At 34.0% G+C, this 19,542-nt stretch overlaps 1 long non-coding RNA gene across 1 annotated transcript; it reads right to left on the bottom strand.

Annotated features, from left to right (window-relative positions):
* Positions 1 to 6,599: 6,599 nt before the first annotated feature.
* On the bottom strand, positions 6,600 to 7,879 carry LOC123320792. Its single transcript, XR_006538799.1, has 3 exons — positions 7,839 to 7,879; positions 7,623 to 7,715; positions 6,600 to 6,770 (listed from the first exon to the last, which is right to left on the bottom strand). It is a non-coding gene; the product is annotated as an uncharacterized LOC123320792 (long non-coding RNA).
* Positions 7,880 to 19,542: the final 11,663 nt, after the last annotated feature.

Genomic DNA, 19,542 nt, shown 5'->3' with positions numbered 1-19,542 from the left:
TCTTTTAAACCGAGCCAATTTGGAAAAATGGTAGAAGAAAAAATGTTTACTTTGATCTCAAGAATCTACTGTTGAAATATTTGTACGAGTCAAATTGTTGGGGTGGAATCTCAATTGTACCTCAAGTTCTAAGAGTTCTGGGTTGGTGAAAACTCAGGGACTCGAGGATTGAGATTGATAATGCGGATCACTTGATAATGAACGTTTATTTCCTAATCTAACAAACTGTATATAGTCAAATTGTATAATGACGTCAAGACCACATAATCGAAATCAACTTCCATTTTGCATATTCAGTACATTTTTCTTTACTTGCAAAATTGCTGCAGTTGGATTAAGAAATGTTAGATATTAAAATAAACTATTGCAATCCTTTGTCTCACCTGGCCGACTTACACAGGAAATTACAATTATGAAAAAGAGAAAGATCTGAATAATTTCGAATGGAAATATTTGGTTGAATTGAGTTTATGAATTTTTGATATATTTAATTTTGGGTGTTTATTGTACGTTTCGTACACAAAGACTCACCCTGTGTGTTGTTTCAGGATTGCACATTGAAACCGCGCTTCCCTTGGAAATGCCGGGAAAGAATTTATTTGGAGATTTCGGTTATATTCTATATTACCTCTACAGGATATTGAAAATTAGTCGCAATTAGAAAATGAAAGAGGAAAAATTATAGAAATTCATATTCTCAAAGACTCACTCTGTATGTTGTTTCAGAATTGCACATTGAAACCGCGCTTCCCTAGGAAATGCCGGGATAGAATTTTATTGGGGATTTCGGTTATATTCTATATTACCTCTTCAGGATATTAAAATTAGTCGTAATTAGAAAATGAAAGAGGAAAAATTATAGAAATTCATATTCATACTCACATATCCGTCGCAACTCGCAATAGAAAAATTCCAGTAGTAATCACAAACTGAACCGAAAAGCTATAAAGTCACTGTTTTATAATGTCAATGTCTCGATAGAACACTTCAAACTGATCCCGACATTTTAAGAAGTAACTTCCATAGAAGTTTCAGACATGCGCAATGCCTAAGAAGACATGACGTGATAATTACGCCATTTTGTTTTGTTCAATTTGCAACTGCTTAATGTACTGAAAGCTATTATTAGAGTCAACATGGAAAATTATGATATTCGTTGAAGTTTCTTGAACTGTGACTAGGAGTAAGATACATAAAATGTGTTTGATTCAAAAAATTTATATCTTTATGTTAGATATTATAATCCATTGTAATCTTACATTACTAATTAAGTATTTGTTACTGTGTAGTTATATAAGGAATTCAATTTATTCTTTATTTTATATGAGAATATAAATAATTATACCTACCTACATATTTGTAATTATATAATAACTTTGAAATTCCTTGCAATGGATCGATTTAATCTATTTGATCTGAAGGACAGTTTTGTGTCCATGGATCTCTGAATAACTTTTTGAATATAAATATTTTCATTTGAAAGCTAACGTGTGGAATAGAATATGATATGTATGTGATTGGGAATTCAAAACAAGCGATACGCCCCCTGGTGTCAATTTATTGTAAATAAAAAGTTAATGCACTTATGTTTGTATACATCGAGAAACGGAGAATATTTTGGTGTTTCAATGAGATCTTTCATAAGAAATATGTCTTAATCAGTTGAAAATATATTTATCTATTTCGTGATAATGGGAAAAGCTTCGTGAAGTTTTCATAATTTGTATCCTTCGAGCAAATCTTCGATAACGAATTTCTTGTGAAGATGTCAGTTTTCATCATTTTCCACGATGAAATGAACTTTTGGTCAATGTTTAAGGACATATGTAACTCGGCTTTTTATAGCATGATGAAGCTTTTGTACATTGTACATTTCAAATCAGTTACGAAGAATAGGAGGTGAATTGAATAACCTGGATAAAAAACTTCAAAATTAAAGGATTTACATAAAAAACAAATCTGTTACCCTCAGACAGGAATTTTTTCATCTAGAAAGTGGATATACATATGAATTTCCATAACATTCACACAATATTCATTCAGAAAATCATTTCTGATTCCCAGTTCAACTTGGACAAGTTTCCTTAGCATCAATGTTGCAATTTTAGCCATTGTATATAATGGAGAAGGTAACATACTCGGAATTTTTTTACTTCATGACATTTATTGACCTAAAATTGATAATAATTAACACACTTGAATCCAGTCTCGAAAACCAATCCTCAAAATTGAGATAAAACAACTACCAACTGAAAAAAAGATTTATTGGACGAAAATCTCAAAATCCCCTTCAAAAATGACAATAAGGTAGGTACTGCATTAACTTTTTATTTCGAACTGTTAGTAATGTCGGAGCGGTCACTACTCCAGGTACCGGATTCACTCATCGCTGCTTCGCCTTTTCCCACAAGACTTTTCTTGTAATTACTGCTTTCAACAATACAATTCAGATGAGAGTGTGAATTAGAACTTGGTTCAAAGATATTGTTCCGAAAAGTAATGACAAATTTCGATTTCATCTGTCGAGCGTTTTCTGAGATGCCCAACTAATTTATAGAGAGAAAAAATTGAAGATGCCTATAACTCTACCGAACTCTTTCCATGAACAAACAAGAACTGCCCTGAAAATTCCAAGCGCGCATAGTAAATGGTAAATGTCGACATTCAAAATGTATCTGGTAAAGCTGTATATACCTGAAAGTAGGTAGGTAGGACTTTATGGGCTATTTCCATAATTCTGTTCAATGAATCCTATTACTAATTCTTCACACAAATACATCATCATTACACTTGTACGGACAAACAGACAGTTTTTTGTAAGGTTCTTATCTCTGTTTTTTCATGTATCATACGAAGATATGTATGGTACCCCATTGACATTTTTCCGGTTTATTCGAAGACTTAACAATGAATCTTATCTACTAACTCTAACTCTATCATGTTCCTACATCCTTGAATAGACTAATTAGGCCGGATAAGCAGTTGGCGGTCAGTGCTACTTACTTTCTTTACACTGAGAGAAACGTTTATTTACATACAAATTCATAGTTTGTTAAAACCATATAAATTGAGTGATAATAATCATTATTTATTATGAATGAAATTTATCGAATACAAAAGCTTAAAATAAAATTAACAGCTTGAATACAAATATCAATGAAGTTACAATCGCATTTTCATATGACAAAAAAAAATATATTTTAGTAGAAGATACATGTTTCGGCGCATCTTGGTATGTTCACCTCAAATATAACAATTTATTAACACGAAGAAGTGTCTTATTTCATTCGATCTTATATAGTTCGAAAATATCTGAGTTTTATGTGCTACTTCCAACTAATAAATATTTGTTGCATAAAAGTAATGAAATACAAGCATATCTTCCTAGTGCAAATTACGTTAACCAAGCTTGTCTTTGATCGGCTGATTTGTTGTTCTGCTTTATCCTGCAGGCCTGCATCCTTCGTGCATCAGCTTCACGCGATCTATTTCTTTTAACGTTTGTGGTGTTTTCTCTTGCCGCTTGGCCATTGGATATCGATTTATATTATTCTGCTCTTTCATTCAGTTCCTCATGTATCGGTAAAAAAGTAGGTAATCTACTCGTTTTTCGGATGTTATAATCGGCATTATAACATCACTACAATAGGAAATTTGGAATTTGAAGGATTATCGATGTATTAAAAGATAGGTTCCGTAATTATTTTGTTTCTTCTTTATGGAGCCTGTTGTAACAATGAAATGAACTGACGAGTTAATATTCTAAATCTATTTAATCTAGAAACAAATATTTTCAAGAATTAAAGCAGTCTAATAGACTTTCGATTCAGCGAACAGCTGTTCTATTTTTGAGTGTGTTCTCATAGTCTTGATGTGTTTTATATTGAATATTGTTTAAACTCCAATCTAGTTTTGAATGGAACAGCTGATGTTATAATTATATATTTTTTTATTCCTTATTCCTGAACACAATAATTACATAGTTGATTCCTTGAAATTATCCCCTATTTTGCAATGCAGTTATTTACTGAAACGGAATTAAAATTCTCATTACCGAGGAAAGTAGTAGGTACAGTTGATGTTCTGGCAAATTTTGTAATGAAAAGAACTTTCTTCAAACATTGATGCCAAAAATTATAGTGAAGGATTGGTGCTGATTACCGATAACGAAAGAAATTTCGCTTTAGTAGTATATTTTTGAAAGAATCAAAATTAAATCAACAACCTTTCATCAAACTTCCTCCTCCCGTTTCTCAATGGCCAATTACACTTCACCTTGCACTTGCACTTAGATTTATATCCAAATAGTCGACAAAGTTTCATGAACCGTGACGGATGGTACTCGATTCTTGTAGAAAACTTGATTCAGATATAAGATATTTAACATCCTTCTGAAAATAACGTTTGGAGTGTTGGACTCTATGTAGGTATAGAGCAATACATAAAATGAGAAAATTTAAAGTCATTCAAACTTTCAGCTTCCACTATCACTATAAATGAGGTGAAAATTTTTTACCATCTGCGATAGATAATGAGAACAGAAACAAAGAAGAAACTTTATATTTAAGTCACAAACTTTAACATATAACGGATCTAAAATAAAGAGGAAGACATTGATTCGGTTTGAAAATAGTTGCGGAAGAAGTTTATGCGATTTGACCACACGAGAATAAGGAACACAAAATTCCACGATATTTGATATTGTTTCTCAGGTATATTACTCTTGTTGTTAAATGCACCGGAGGTAAAACCGTGAATTTTGTGGTCAATTTTGTAAACGGTTGGGGCTTACGGAGCAGCTGGAATTTGATAATGGAAGGGATGTTTTTATTATTCTATTTTTGAAATTGACCACAGCCTTGCTAAACTGAGTTGTGCCTTCGAGTCCATTTCACCTGGTGATAAGGCCGTGTTCTGTGTTTCGGTATATATTATCAGAATGCTATAGAGGACTGAACCCTGGACTGCCCATATTTTTTGGTCCAATAATAATAGTAAAAATAGGAAATAAAGATATGTCATGAATTCGAAAAAACGCCAAAAAATTGAATGCAAATAAATGCCAAAAAATTGCTTCTTTTGGAGAGGATGATTACCCACTGTTCAACCTAACTACTTCGAAATTTTTCGAAATTATGTACCTGACTACTCGAAAAGGCGAAACAGTCGGGGTGTACGATTCGCTAATAACATTCGTCTGTTACTAATGGTTCTTTTCTAATTTATGGCTCTCACGTATAGGTAGCAGTAGGATTGCAGGTGCTGGTAGAGATCGCTGAATGTTTGATGAGAAGTTTCAATCAAATATTCTTCGATTACATAATACATTGAAAAGAAATGTAGGATAGGCATGATGGGTGAAAAAAATTATCTCCATTACTTAGTAGATTCCACAAAGGCGAAATAGCCTAAAGATTTTAGGCTTTTTTTAGGTAAAGGATAGGTCTGCCTTTATTGCCTACCCTTACTAGCCATATTATGTGCTATCTCAGAAGAAATTTCACCTTTCTTGTGAAGTCAAATAAAACAACTCTGAAATTCCGTAAAATTTATTTTCAATAATTATACTTTTTCACTTTCATGGATGTTCGAACAGCACTATCAAAGAAAAGTCGTAATTTTTCTCTTTCGTTCAGTTATGGTCCATATTTTCTCTCGTAATTCTCCTTGGCCGATCGATTAATCAGTAGTGAAATAATGTGGGTTAAATTTTGGTTCATTATACAATATGTTTTAGGTACCCAAGTTCAGACGTTGTTTCACTTCATATTTCTCGTTTGCCTCTATTGCAAAGTCGGTTATTTGAAATCTTCTAGTTTATATGCAAACGTAAGAATCTACTTCGATTGTGTCAGTGACGTCCATACTTTTCTCATTTTCTTCTTTTCGATTCCAGGAATAATACTTTCTACTCACATTAGATATTTTCACCTTCACGGATCTTCGTTCACTTCCGTCATGAATTGATTAAAAATGTTTCCTGATCTTATGAATCGTTAATGCCCGTTCATCGTAGGTTCCAAAATCACAAATGTTGCATCTGAGATAAGTCGTCATATGATTGGGACTATCCATTAAATGTTTTATCAATTCAGCTATCGAATTTAAGTGACGAAAACACCCTGGGCATCTCATAGCCAAATTATGATTCCTATTCTTATGTACCATCAGTGTACTGTAGCTAAGTGTTTTAAATTCACAAACCTCACAGTAGAATTTTTTTTCTATTTTATTCCCCTTCTTGAAACAATGAGGTTTGGGTGTTATAACAATCCTGAAAAAGCAAAAATAAATAGTAAAATATTCACTCAGTGATTTTTGATTGAAGTGGCTACAAAATTCCAAGCACAATAAACTGTTTTATATTTATAATAAAATAAAAACCCATTTTGAGAGAAGACAAAATAATTTGATATGATATGATATGATGATTATGCGGAAATGTAAATTTTTGATAGATGTATACTCACTTTTCTTTGTTACCTTCCTTCTTCACCTCGATGTTCAAGTTCTCATCCGACTTGTACCTGTATTTTTTTTCTCGTCTCGGTTGAATTATCTTTTTCTGTGAGTTTCTTTTCCCATATGGTATCATGTGATCAGGATTTTTTCGAAAATGCTCCATGCTTGCATTTGGAGATGTCGTGCAAACACGGCAGATTGGACATTTGTACCAGCGGTATTTATGTATCACAAATATGTGATTCAGAAATATTCTCAAATCTGTCGTCGGAAATGAACAATCTGTGCAGGTAAATTTCTTACTCCTTCTGAAAGAGAATATAATAAGTTATGATGAACTATTCTCGTTCCTTTTAAAATCTCACGAAAGACCCGTAGTTCAGTTGATGTTTCAAAAAACAGTGCATTCGGAAAAACATTTAGGTGAGCTTACAAGTCTAAGGAATCATGGTGAAATGGTTGTGAATCCTTGTTTTCTAAGTTGTCAATAAGTAGTCAATTCGATAATACCAAATAATTTTTATACATACATCTTGCGAAGTATTTTATGTTGTTTTGTTTCTAATGCTGGAATCAAAAGATTATTCTCACATCGGATTACAGAGCCGAACTGACTATTCGTCGCTATTCGTGTGCCTATGTGTTCAATGTTCAGTGTGCGCATATAAGGAATATTCAACAGGTTATTTGGAAGAAGTATTTTGTAGGGGCAATGATAAAGTGATATCTGATGATATATTGATTCAACTCACTTTAAAAACGCAACATGGATTCTCAATTCTTCCCCTTATATGTTGCTTGGACTCAATTTAGTTAAAGTTGTACAATACTTCCATTCGCCCTATACTTCACAACGCTATTTATTTCCATTATGACAGATACGATACAAAGCAAACTTTAAAGCTCATGTTCCCTATCGATTACGAAGTCTATTGCGAATGTAAATTTCATGCCAACTTCCGATCCAAAGTGTCACTCGGTAAGCGAAGCGATTACGAAAAATGCTATTCTTTAATTTCTCCAGATAATTCTAAGTATCTCACAAAAATGTACATCAATATGAGCAACCTATTTTCAACATGAACAACATGATTACAGTACAATTTAAAATATTTGAAATTTCTGAAAAATAATTATAAAAATTTATTATATTTACTTACATAGACGCCCTATTAGCAACAGAGGAATGGGGTGCTTTTTCTTTTCCGTTGATAGTAAAATTAACACGTTCATTCGATTGTATCTGCTTGCATCTGAAATAATAAATAAAATTTTTAAATATGCAAACATAACAATTATATATATGACAATGGAACTTAAAAAATCGTGAGTTTCAGAGAGAGATTTAACTGAAACGTAACATTATTATTTTTCACCTTTTCTAAGTTTGCTCAACCTCATATTTTGCACTTACAAGTAACAAATTTTCAGAATTTTTGATTTGACAATGACGTAAACCAAAACATGTAACCGGATGATTTGAATACAAGGTTCCACCACTGAAATGCTTTATAGACTTTTTCTTTCCTCTTCTTCATACCCAACGCTTCGAAATGAGATTTTATGAGATTATATTATTAAGAGGTCGGCGGAAAAAGTCTGTTCTGCCATGTATCTAATCGGCTTAAGAATAATTCATAATGAGGTTTCATTCGAAGCGCTCTTTCGACTTGACTGAAATATTAGCTATTTATACAACAAGTTCAATGAATTTTAGGTTCTTCGTCGAAAGAGGCCATCACAAAAAAAAAGAATGGTGATCGATAGTGCATTCTTCGATGAAATGAATGAATTGAATACTGAAGGGACGATCAGGATATCGAAGTTTGAAATTGACAGCAAAACGAAGCTTATCGAGTATCTACGAGTACAACACGAGGCTTTTCTTTAAAAAATATGTTAGCCACATTTTTCCGATGACACGAAAATGTGGTAACGTCAGAGATTTCTGCAAGACAATCACCCACATCGTACTGGCATAGATATATAAACATATTTGTTTAGAATTGATTGAAAGTATTGAAAGCATTATAAGTAATGTATGTATTAAATATGACACTTGCCTCTAAATATTTTCACCTGTTGAATTTCTTTCACATAAAGTGTATAAAATAGTTAGGTACTACATATTATAAATTTTGAATTCTGAATTGTTCTCTACTTACTCTTGATTTGGTTGTAAATGTGTTCTGTGGATATGCTGGTCCAGAATATCCCTGAAGTATGAAAAGAATTCGCATTTGGAACACTTGAATACCTGAAAATTCCAAGGAAATTCATTTTATTATTTATAAAAATGAAAACCTAAAACTTGATGAAGGACGCGTCAATTCGAATGATGAGTAAATAAAAATGAAAATGTTCAGATGCATAGGTACATCTAGTACCCGGTACTTGTCTACAAAGAGCTTCGTTTCCAAAGATTCTCTGATACGTCGTGCGTGTAATAATGATTAAAGTACATTATTCGACAACCATTTTCTTTCTCCACCATTTCGTATTTAATTAGATTCGTGTTTCCAACTTCCAAGAATGCAGATATTCTTTCCGTATATTCTCTATGTCTCAGTTGATCAAGCCATAATGTGAATCGTTATTGTTTTTGATTTGTACAGTCCGGAAGATTATCCCAAACAGGATCGAACCCTCGATTGATAACTCAAAGAAGTGTGAACGAGATCTCTACTCAAATTCGAACACCCCCCATATACTCGTGGAGAATCTATACTAAATTTCTTATATACATATAACTACAAGGTTAGTGTTTCTCTTTTCACAGCAGAATTTAAAGAAGAATGAAATAAACTGTTTCCCTTAAAATCACCTGCTCATGCAAAACAGTCAAAATGACGAAGTTGGAATAAACCTCCATAAAATACATCCGTCTGTGATCTGCATTATCGACAATAATTATTTCATTTCATTATGAAAATAATAAAAATATTCTCCCTATGATTGAATCTGAAATATGGATTCGCTTAGAACAATGCTGGGTGTGGTTTATGATTGGAAATGAAATTAAATGGCAACTTTGGATGTTCGCGTGTTTGTTCTCATTTCAGCAGTTGAAAATGCATATAATTTAGATGTCTGCACACTCTCGCAAGGCGTCAAAAATGGAGTAAAGGTACGGAAGCACTAATATCACTATATCCTGTCACAATATTTGCACGTTGTTTATCCCTCCTTTTACTATGCAACAAATTTCCCAAATATTTTATGATTGTAACAGGCATCTCGCAACAAATGAACGAGAATCGATATCAATTACAACCTACACAAAGTAGTCTAGAAGTGAGAGGAATGATAGCTTCGGCATCTTGAGTGATTCATATAGGTGATTTTTAGTTAAATTATTTAGATATTTTGATGAGTTCTATTTTATATATTTGAATTAAAAAAATTTCAATACCCGCTGTATAGATGAATGTTTCGGAGCTTTCCATTGAAATTGAATTTCTATCTGCCGACAAATTTTTTATTGTTTATTTCCCATTAAAAATTTATCTTTTATTCATACTTAGTAAAAGTTAAGATTTATGTTTCTTGTAGTTCTGAAAATATGAATTAGAGTTGAAATAACTTTCGTGTAGAACCTCAGTCAGCAGAAACACCTGAATAAGAATAATAATTGAATTCATACCTAATAATAGTACAAAACTTACCTTCTGTTTTTGCAGTTTCCGGACACCTTCTCTTATTCTCACTTTTGGCTTGATAACGTCACTGCAAAAATATAAATTCGTTATTCTCTGTATTATTTCTGGAATGAACCGCTATATTGCGGCTTTGGTGAAAATTTTGAAGTCTCTTCGAAATTTCGTGATAAAAAAATATGATTACTAAAACAGAACTGAAAGAATTGTTCATGCAATTCCGAAAATACGTTAAAGAAGTATCATTACGGGTCTACCAAAATTCTTCAATTGTTTTGATATATATATTTATATATATTCAATTTATTTCGGATTTATATCAAGTTTCAATTAACAAAAAATTATTATGTTTTAAGAATGACGTTATCTGCTTGAATTGTCCAACAAAGCATTTTCCACGTATCTGATTCGAAAATGCATGTAATACACAATTTTCGGTTAGAATAATCATCAGTTAGAAAATGAACATTAATCGTCAGGTGGCGCGAAGTGTGGAACGACCTGCATATAATTTGTTTTGAATATAAGTGGTAGTATATGGTAGAAATCACTCACCTTTTTGGTATCATACTTGTTGGCCTCACACTTTCAACTATTTCGTAATTGCGATTTTTCCATAAACCCGAATTCGTTTTGAAGACGTAGGGTGTGGACTTGGGTACCGATGTTCGGTAACATTCCTTCTGTTGTAAACATTGATCTTTCACTTCGAAAATTTGGGAATAGGTAGGTGGAGTTGATGAAGATGAATCGGATTCCGCTAATCCTTCATCACAGATGCCCGAATCTGGTGAAATAATCGAATTTTGGAGTTGAGTGTCCGGTGCTTGATGGGAACTATGTCCATTAAACATATCATCTACTTTTATTGGCTCCTGCTCAAAAAGCGAATTCCAATCCGTCATATATTGGTCGGAATGAGATCGATTTATCTGCGTGGCCGATTCGGCAGAGACATTTGATTCACCCAATCCCAAAATCCTTTCAAATTCGACATCAGTGAGTTGACCATGAATCATTCCGAAGTTGTCGAAGTTGTTCGATGCGGAAGAGACTTTGGCTTTTTCCGAACACAAAACCTTTTCGCAGTGTTGGGAAAATGATTGCTCTGATTCGAAACTCACTCCGTGTTTATTAGACAAGGAAAAATCAGGTTGATTGATATTGTTCGATTCAGCAAAGCTTTCGGTTTCTTCCAGACGCAAAATCATTTCCAATTCCTCATTGCTGAGTTGTTGTGGTGATGGCTGAAGTTCTGAAGTTATTCCGAAGATGTCAAACAATGAATAATCAGATTGATTCATTCTGTTCCCTTCGGCAGATACTTTGGCTTTCTCCACACACATAATTCTTTCGAATTCCTCATCGCTGAGGTGAGGAGTTGATTGCTGTGATCCGAGATTCTTCCCGAAAGTGTTAGTCAAGGAAGAAGCAGGTTGATTGATCTTGTTCGAATCAACAGAGGTTTTGGCTTCTTCCAGACAACAAATCATTTCCATTTCCTCATTGCTTAGTTGGGGTATTGATTGCTGAGATTCTAAACTCATTCCGAAGATGTCATCAGACAATGAATAATCATATTGGTACATTTTATTCGTTTGGGTAGAGGCTTTTTCCGAACACAAAACCTTTTCGCTGAGTTCCTGTGATTCGAATCCCATTCCGGAGTTGTAAGACAAGGAAGAATCAGGCTGACAGATCTTGTTCGAGTCAGCGAAGATTTTAGCTTCTGCCAGACGCACAATCATTTCCAATTCCTCATTGCTGTGTTGTTGTGGTGATGGCTGAGGTTCTGAAGTTTTTCCTAAGATGTCAGAAAATGAATAATCAGATTGTTTTTTGTTCGATTCGGCAAAACTTTTGGCTTTCTCCACACACAAAATCCTTTCGAATTCCTCATCGCTGAGATGAGGAGTTGATTGCTGTGATCCGAGATTCTTCCCGAAAGTGTTAGTCAAGGAAGAAGCAGGTTGATTGATCTTGTTCGAATCAACAGAGGTTTTGGCTTCTTCCAGACAACAAATCATTTCCATTTCCTCATTGCTTAGTTGGGGTATTGATTGCTGAGATTCTAAACTCATTCCGAAGATGTCATCAGACAATGAATAATCATATTGGTACATTTTATTCGTTTGGGCAGAGGCTTTTTCCGAACACAAAACCTTTTCGCTGAGTTCCTGTGATTCGAATCCCATTCCGGAGTTGTAAGACAAGGAAGAATCAGGCTGACAGATCTTGTTCGAGTCAGCGAAGATTTTAGCTTCTGCCAGACGCACAATCATTTCCAATTCCTCATTGCTGTGTTGTTGTGGTGATGGCTGAGGTTCTGAAGTTTTTCCTAAGATGTCAGAAAATGAATAATCAGATTGTTTTTTGTTCGATTCGGCAAAACTTTTGGCTTTCTCCACACACAAAATCCTTTCGAATTCCTCATCGCTGAGATGAGGAGTTGATTGCTGTGATCCGAGATTCTTCCCGAAAGTGTTAGTCAAGGAAGAAGCAGGTTGATTGATCTTGTTCGAATCAACAGAGGTTTTGGCTTCTTCCAGACAACAAATCATTTCCATTTCCTCATTGCTTAGTTGGGGTATTGATTGCTGAGATGCTAAACTCATTCCGAAGATGTCATCATACAATGAATAATCATATTGTTTCATTTTGTGAGATTCGGTAGAGACTTTGGCTTTTTCCGAACACAAAACCTTTTCGCTGAGTTGGGAAGCTGATTGCTGTGATTCGAATCTCACTCCGGAGTTTTTAGACAAAGATGAATCAGGTTGATACATCTTGTTCGAGTCAGCAAAAATTTTGTCTTCTTCCAAACCCAAATTCTTTTCGATGTCCTTTCTACTGAGTTGGCCAAGTGGTTCGGAACTAATTCCGAAGGCGTTAAACAGGAAAGCGTCCATTCTGTAAAGAAAAAAAAATTAGGATAAAGTAATTGGAAAGAGTATTTTCTGAACATCGATAATTATTCGATAAGAAAAGGAACAATCAACGTCTTACTTATGTTTTGTCCCTCAGGATGTTCATTTTCTTGTCGATATTTATATAAAATACAAGGAAGAGTATTCTGATTTCGCGCTTCAAATTGAAAATCATAAAACTGTTATTATGAGTTGTGTGTTTTCAATTAACGGGCTTATGAGGTACCTCATTCACTTACCTTTGTTAAAACTCATACATATGCTATATTGTTTGATAGTCAAAATGGAATGTGGTAGTGAAGAAGAAGAGGAAAACGAACAACATCATACTGGATACATTCGCTCCAAAGAGTCACCAAAGCAATACAAGCGCAACAAGAAAATCCCCAAAACCAATAATTGGTACTCAGAAAACTAACTCAGTGGTACCTAAAATGATAATGTCATACATTCATGTATTCCGACTAAATCCTGACACTACAGAGAATAAGCTGTGTGATTTTTTCAAACCGCATATACCAGACTTTAAATGTGAAAAATTGAAATCAAGACAACCGGAGATATATTCATCATTCAAAGTTCCATTTCCGGCAGAATATTTGCAGGATGCCATGAGTGCAGATTTTTGGCCGGAAGGAGTAGCTGTTAATAGGATTTTCCTCAAGCGTCACCAGTCGGTTCCAGTGCTTCAACAAATAAACAAAACGTCATCAGCTTCCAGGATAATAAGCAATGGCAAAGCTTCTCTAATGACTTCATAAATATTTTCAATATACGTTTTCCCTTGAAATATATTACACTGGATACTCATTGATGCTAGATATTAAAACCTCGGATAATAAGACTAAAGCCATGTGGAAAATATGCAATGAAATTAGGAATGAAGGCAGTTTTGAAAATACAACTTCTAAATCACCTCAGGAAACAGCGGATGATTACAATGAATTATTGGTTCAATTGATCCCGAACACGAATAAAAATCTCAATAATTCAAAATTTGCTTGCAATATTGAAACCAATACATCTTTTTACGTGAAGCCCTTTACCATAGAGGAGATTGTTGAGATATTTAGGAAACTGAAAAGCAATTCAAGTTCTGGAATTGGCGAAATTCCAGTTAAAATTGTTCAATTGAGTGTTGATGCTATCTCTTCAATATTGTGTCATATAGTGAAGGTTTGGGGTGTTTCCTGAGCAGCTGAAGCTATCGGTGATAATTCCAATATTCAAGTATGGGGATCCTGAGGACTGGAAAAAATATAGGCCTATAAGCCTGTTGAATAGTTTTTCGAAAGTATTTGAGCTAGCAGTGGTGACTAGACTTCTGATATATTACAATATTCATGATCTTTTCCATCCGTCTCAACATGGATTTTTGAAAAATCGGTCCACCCAAACGGCTATATATTTCAATTCACTAATAATATTTTGAAGTTCCTGGAAAAAGGAATGTTAGTTTCAGGATTATTCATCGATCTATTTAAGGCATTTGATTGCCTGAATAAAGATTTTCTCATTGAAAATCTCGGAAAATATGGAATTGTGGGTGTTCGATATTTTCTCTTCTCCATTATTCATTATAATTTTTCTTTATTATTTCTCTGGGAGGAAATTCACCTCAAATATTGTTTGTTCACTTTGGAATTTCTTATTGATTTGAATTACGTGGACTTGTTGAGGGTAGCACATGTTCGTGGTGTGATGTGGAAACCAGTACGAAGTCAATCGCCGCAAGAACCTCTACGAAGTGTTCACGAAATTCGCTATCATTGCATGAGATAGCACTTTCCTACACTCGATTTTAGTATTCGTTTGCTGATTGAATTTACACCAGTGTAGAGGACATCTACATCTCTTTTTTGTAGATAAACTACATTTGCTTCACACTGGTGTAAATCAAATCGACATTGAGTGTAGAAAAGTGCTACACTTTTTATGCAAACGAAAGGACCTAATGATAAATGATATGTGTGAAGTTGCAGATTCGATCGAAGATACCGAGTCGACGAATTTTGTGGATGATTCCAAATATTCAATAGCGGAACGTAATATAAGTGAACTGCAGCTGAAATGCGAAGTTATATACCAACGTGGCTATCAAGGAACAATTTCAGTTTGAATAGAAAGAAGACGGACATTATGGTTTTTCGTTCCAACAGATTGAAAGAGGACAAGCTGATGATTGATTTGGGTGAGGACAAAGTGAAAACATCATTAATAATAAGAAAAGAATCAGCTTTGTTCAAAGCTTTGGATATGTATATTTTGAAGAGGGTTGGTGAGATACAGCATCCTTGTCATTGCCTTTCGTTACTGAAAACTCCTTGGTAACATATCTGCCTGATTCAACCTTAGATTTTGAGTCTATATATAGTTCTTTCAATGCCTGTATGTACGTATGATTTATATTAGACTGCTCCAGTACTTCCAACAGTATTGTAATTGCAACGGTATCATACGCTTTTTAAAGGTCCACGAATTTTATATGTGTTTCTATGTTTCTAGCTGCCCTTTTCTCAATAACCTGTTGTAGACAGAATACATTATCGGTGCCTGACCTTCCTGCACGAAATCTACTCTGCTATTTCCCTTCCCCCCTTCACGGCAGACAAGAAAGAAAGACGAAATATTTAAATGTGAAGCATGATTGACGAATGGCAACTTGTGTGGGAAAGAGGCGAGACAATGAGATGTAGAGTTCCAGAATTACATCTCGGAGGAAAGAGAGCGAGCAGACTTTGCTCTGATTCGTAGATAGACATAGATCTGCGCTTTTATTGGACGGTATTGACGTAACAGATTGAAAAGAATGAAAAGATGCGATTCTGGAACAAGCCAAGAGAATTTTAGAGATCTAGGCAATGAGAGACTCGGGTCGACATTCAAAGCAACTCAGTTGTTGACTGGGCATGGACACATGTTAGCCTACCTAAGCATCTTTAAATTGAGACCCACAGATGGAGAGTGCGAGTGCAAAACAGGGCGTGATGACATGGAACACATCATGATATACTGCAGGCTGGATCACAGGGTCGAAGCGTAACGAAACATAAAAAAAAGTACTGGAACCTAAGATTAGAACTAAGAGACAAAAAAATTTTCAACAAAAAGAATATAGAGAAGATGAACGAGTGGGCTCAGAGACTCATACCCGACAGTGACATCACATCACATCCCGCCTTTAGGTGCCTCTCAATTGAGGTTGGACTAGTGCGGGTACGTGGTCGATTGATAAGGAATTAAAAGTAATGTAAAAAAGTCTACATATGTAGGTATGTGATGGCATATAGGCGCACAATGTTGACGAATTGCTTCATTCCTCATCTGCGATAATCAGTTCTTGCAAAAAAGAGTTCTTGTTTCTTCCCTCCACATCCACATAGTCTTTCTCAACTGCAAAACTGACCGCCATTTTCAATAGCCAATTGAGCCATTCTTTCGATCCTTACTTTGTAATCTTTTGAACGACATAATAACATTATGTTATGCATAATGAGGTAACTTTCTCATTCATCCACTATATCACTAGCAGCGCGAGGCAAGTGATTGGCAGGTCCCCACACTCTTTATGATCATTGGCTACCTTAGTACCTCTAGAAGACCGCCACTAGTACGATTTTCATTGGCTCGCGAGTTGACTTATTGGCAAGTGTCAACGGTCGCGCTTACTGGTTTTGATAGCAGCTAGAAATTCGAATTTCCAACAATACAGAGTAATAAAAAATCAACATCACCTGTAAACATGGGATTCTTCCATTGTGCAAATTTCGGATTATAAACAAACAAAAAAGATTTAGAATCGATTATAATGATTCCCACAGTAGCGCCTATAACCAGAATTTTATTTTTGAGTTCATGCGGTATAACATTGTCTACAAATCATACCTTGGTATCACCATTTACTCCAATGCACAAGGATGAATCATCCTACGGCCAATATAGATTGCTTTGTTAGTTTCGCCATAAATTAAACTATAGAATTACTCCCCGATTTCTGAATTATACCGCGAAAAATTCAATTATTATTACGTGACCGATTTTCATGATAGGTATAATTTATTACGATACGTTCGATCCGAGGACAGCCCAAGACACCAGTTCAAAATGAATGAATATAAGTTCAAACACTCACTAATAAAATTCACAAAATTTTTGTTGTGACCCGTCTCATTTCAGTTCAAAGTTGTAAGCCGAGTCTTAATTAACGTAAAAATGGTGTAACAATAATAGCACTCACAAAATCTCAAGAGAAGAGGTATCTCGGCTCGGCTGAAAGAATTCTTTTGTTCAGTTATTGTTTTTGAATGGAAAATCAATGTGCGTATATATCATAGTCACTGAAGTTTTGATTTTGGCAAATTGAACAAATTTTTTTATTGAGAGATAAATGAAATGGGAAGGAAATAGTTATAATAAATTCCATGATTCACGTATATATAATGCAAGAATTTGAATAATACAGATAACAACCATATGAGAGTCAAATTGAAGAATTAACATTGGAGACAAGAAAGAAATGAAAAAATTTATGATTATGGAAGACATCATAAGTAATCAGGCTAGGTAAATCAGCGTGAGGAAAGTTTTATCAGAAGATTTGAGCATCAACATATCGAGAAGTACCTATTATTGATTTAGCACGTTAGTGAAGAATTTCACAAAATTTCCAAATTTTCTGTCACGAATACAGAAATACTTTCATTAGAACGGAGTGCAAAGAAACAAGACAGTAGTCACTAAACACTTTTCATCTGATCTGTTTCCCGCTTAGTTATAGATGGGAGAATGGGGATTCAATCAATTTTGAAATGACAATAACTGTCATTTGCAGTTGTCAAATTAATTTTTACGAAATCTGCTAAATTATATTAGCAAATTAAGAACAGGGTTTGATATTAGTAGTATTAGAATAATTTACAAAGTAATTACGGCGTAATTGGAAAATAAAAGAAGATAAAATATAAGACTTCATAATTATACTCACATATCCGTTGCAATAGAAAAATTCCACTAGTAATCACAAACTACAACGATAGGATATAAAATCACAGTTTTGTAATGTCAAAGTCCCGAAAGAATACTTCAAACTGATCCTGACATTTTAGGCAGTAACTTTATATAGGATTTTCAGACATGCGCAATGCGTAAGAAGACATGACATGATAATGACGCCATTTTGTTGTGTTCAATTTGCTACTGCTAAATGTACTGAAAGCTATGCTTAGAGTCACATGGAATATAATGATATTCTTCGAATTTTCTGGACTAGGAGTAAAGAGTAAACATAAAATATATATGATTCAAAAATATTTATATTTTTATGTCAAATATTATAATCCATTGTAATCTTACATTACTAATTAAGTATTTGTTACTGTGTAGTTATATAAGGAAATTGCAGAAATTTAATTATTTTTTATACTCTATGAGAATATGAATGATTATGCATAATAATTATATAATTCTCATGTAATTTCTTCGATTTATTCGATTTGGAGGACTGTTTAGTGTCCATGGATTTCTCAATAACTTTTTGAATATAAATATTTTCATTTGAAAGCTAACATGTTCTCGATGAAAATGAGAAAGGATATGATATGCATGTGATTCATACTCATCATTTCTCATTTCATTTGGTCCACTATCAGGTTCATGTGTCGATGAAATTATCATAACGCGCTTATTCAAACTCATAATCGGAGCGGTCATCCAGGTACCGAAGAAAGAAAACCGATTAAATTTTAGATGCCTAAAACTCTGCCGAACTCTTTCCATGAACAAACTAGAACTACCCTGAAAATTCCAAAGGAGCGTAGTAAAACATATTCGTCTCATGCAATAAAAAAGTTATATTAATATATTTTTTAAAAATATGTCATTACAGTTATTAAGAATGAGTTTTTTATTCTCATCAAATATGTGGAATCGCTACCACTTCAAAGTATTATTTCTCTGAAGTCATCGAAATATACCGCCCCTAGAATGGAAAATATATTTTCTAAGCAATTCTTCAGTATATACCTGCTTAGTTCTTTCATTTATAATATTTCTTAAAATCCTAACAGATAAATGTAGATAAGAAATATATAATCAAACTTCCTTTTAAAATATTTTTCGACAGCCATAAAAGAAGAATATTGTCTACATTAGAAGACAAATATGACAGCAATGAATGAAAAATTGTCCGAAGATAAGAGTAGCAGGTAGAAAACACACCCTCTCGGAATCACGAATATGCCTAAGTTTCTAAGGAAAATTAAGAATTCCGAGAAGTATTTGAGAATCAATTTCACTTGAATGCATAGAACACATATGCGGTCATACCTAGGTCGAGAAACTCTTTATATAACACTAATAGTAGTTTATAACACTAATAGTAGTTAACAAAGCGAGGCAGCTAATTTTTGAAAGAAAGGATTAGAGAAAATAATGAACCTAATGATTGGTATTTGATTATTGAATAAGTAATACTGAATTTTTGGCGGTTTTCATCGGGA

Source organism: Coccinella septempunctata, chromosome 9, assembly GCF_907165205.1.
Source record: "Coccinella septempunctata chromosome 9, icCocSept1.1, whole genome shotgun sequence".
NCBI lineage: Eukaryota > Metazoa > Arthropoda > Insecta > Coleoptera > Coccinellidae > Coccinella > Coccinella septempunctata.
Note: the sequence above shows the minus strand (reverse complement) of the source record. Positions and strands in the feature narration are given on the sequence as shown.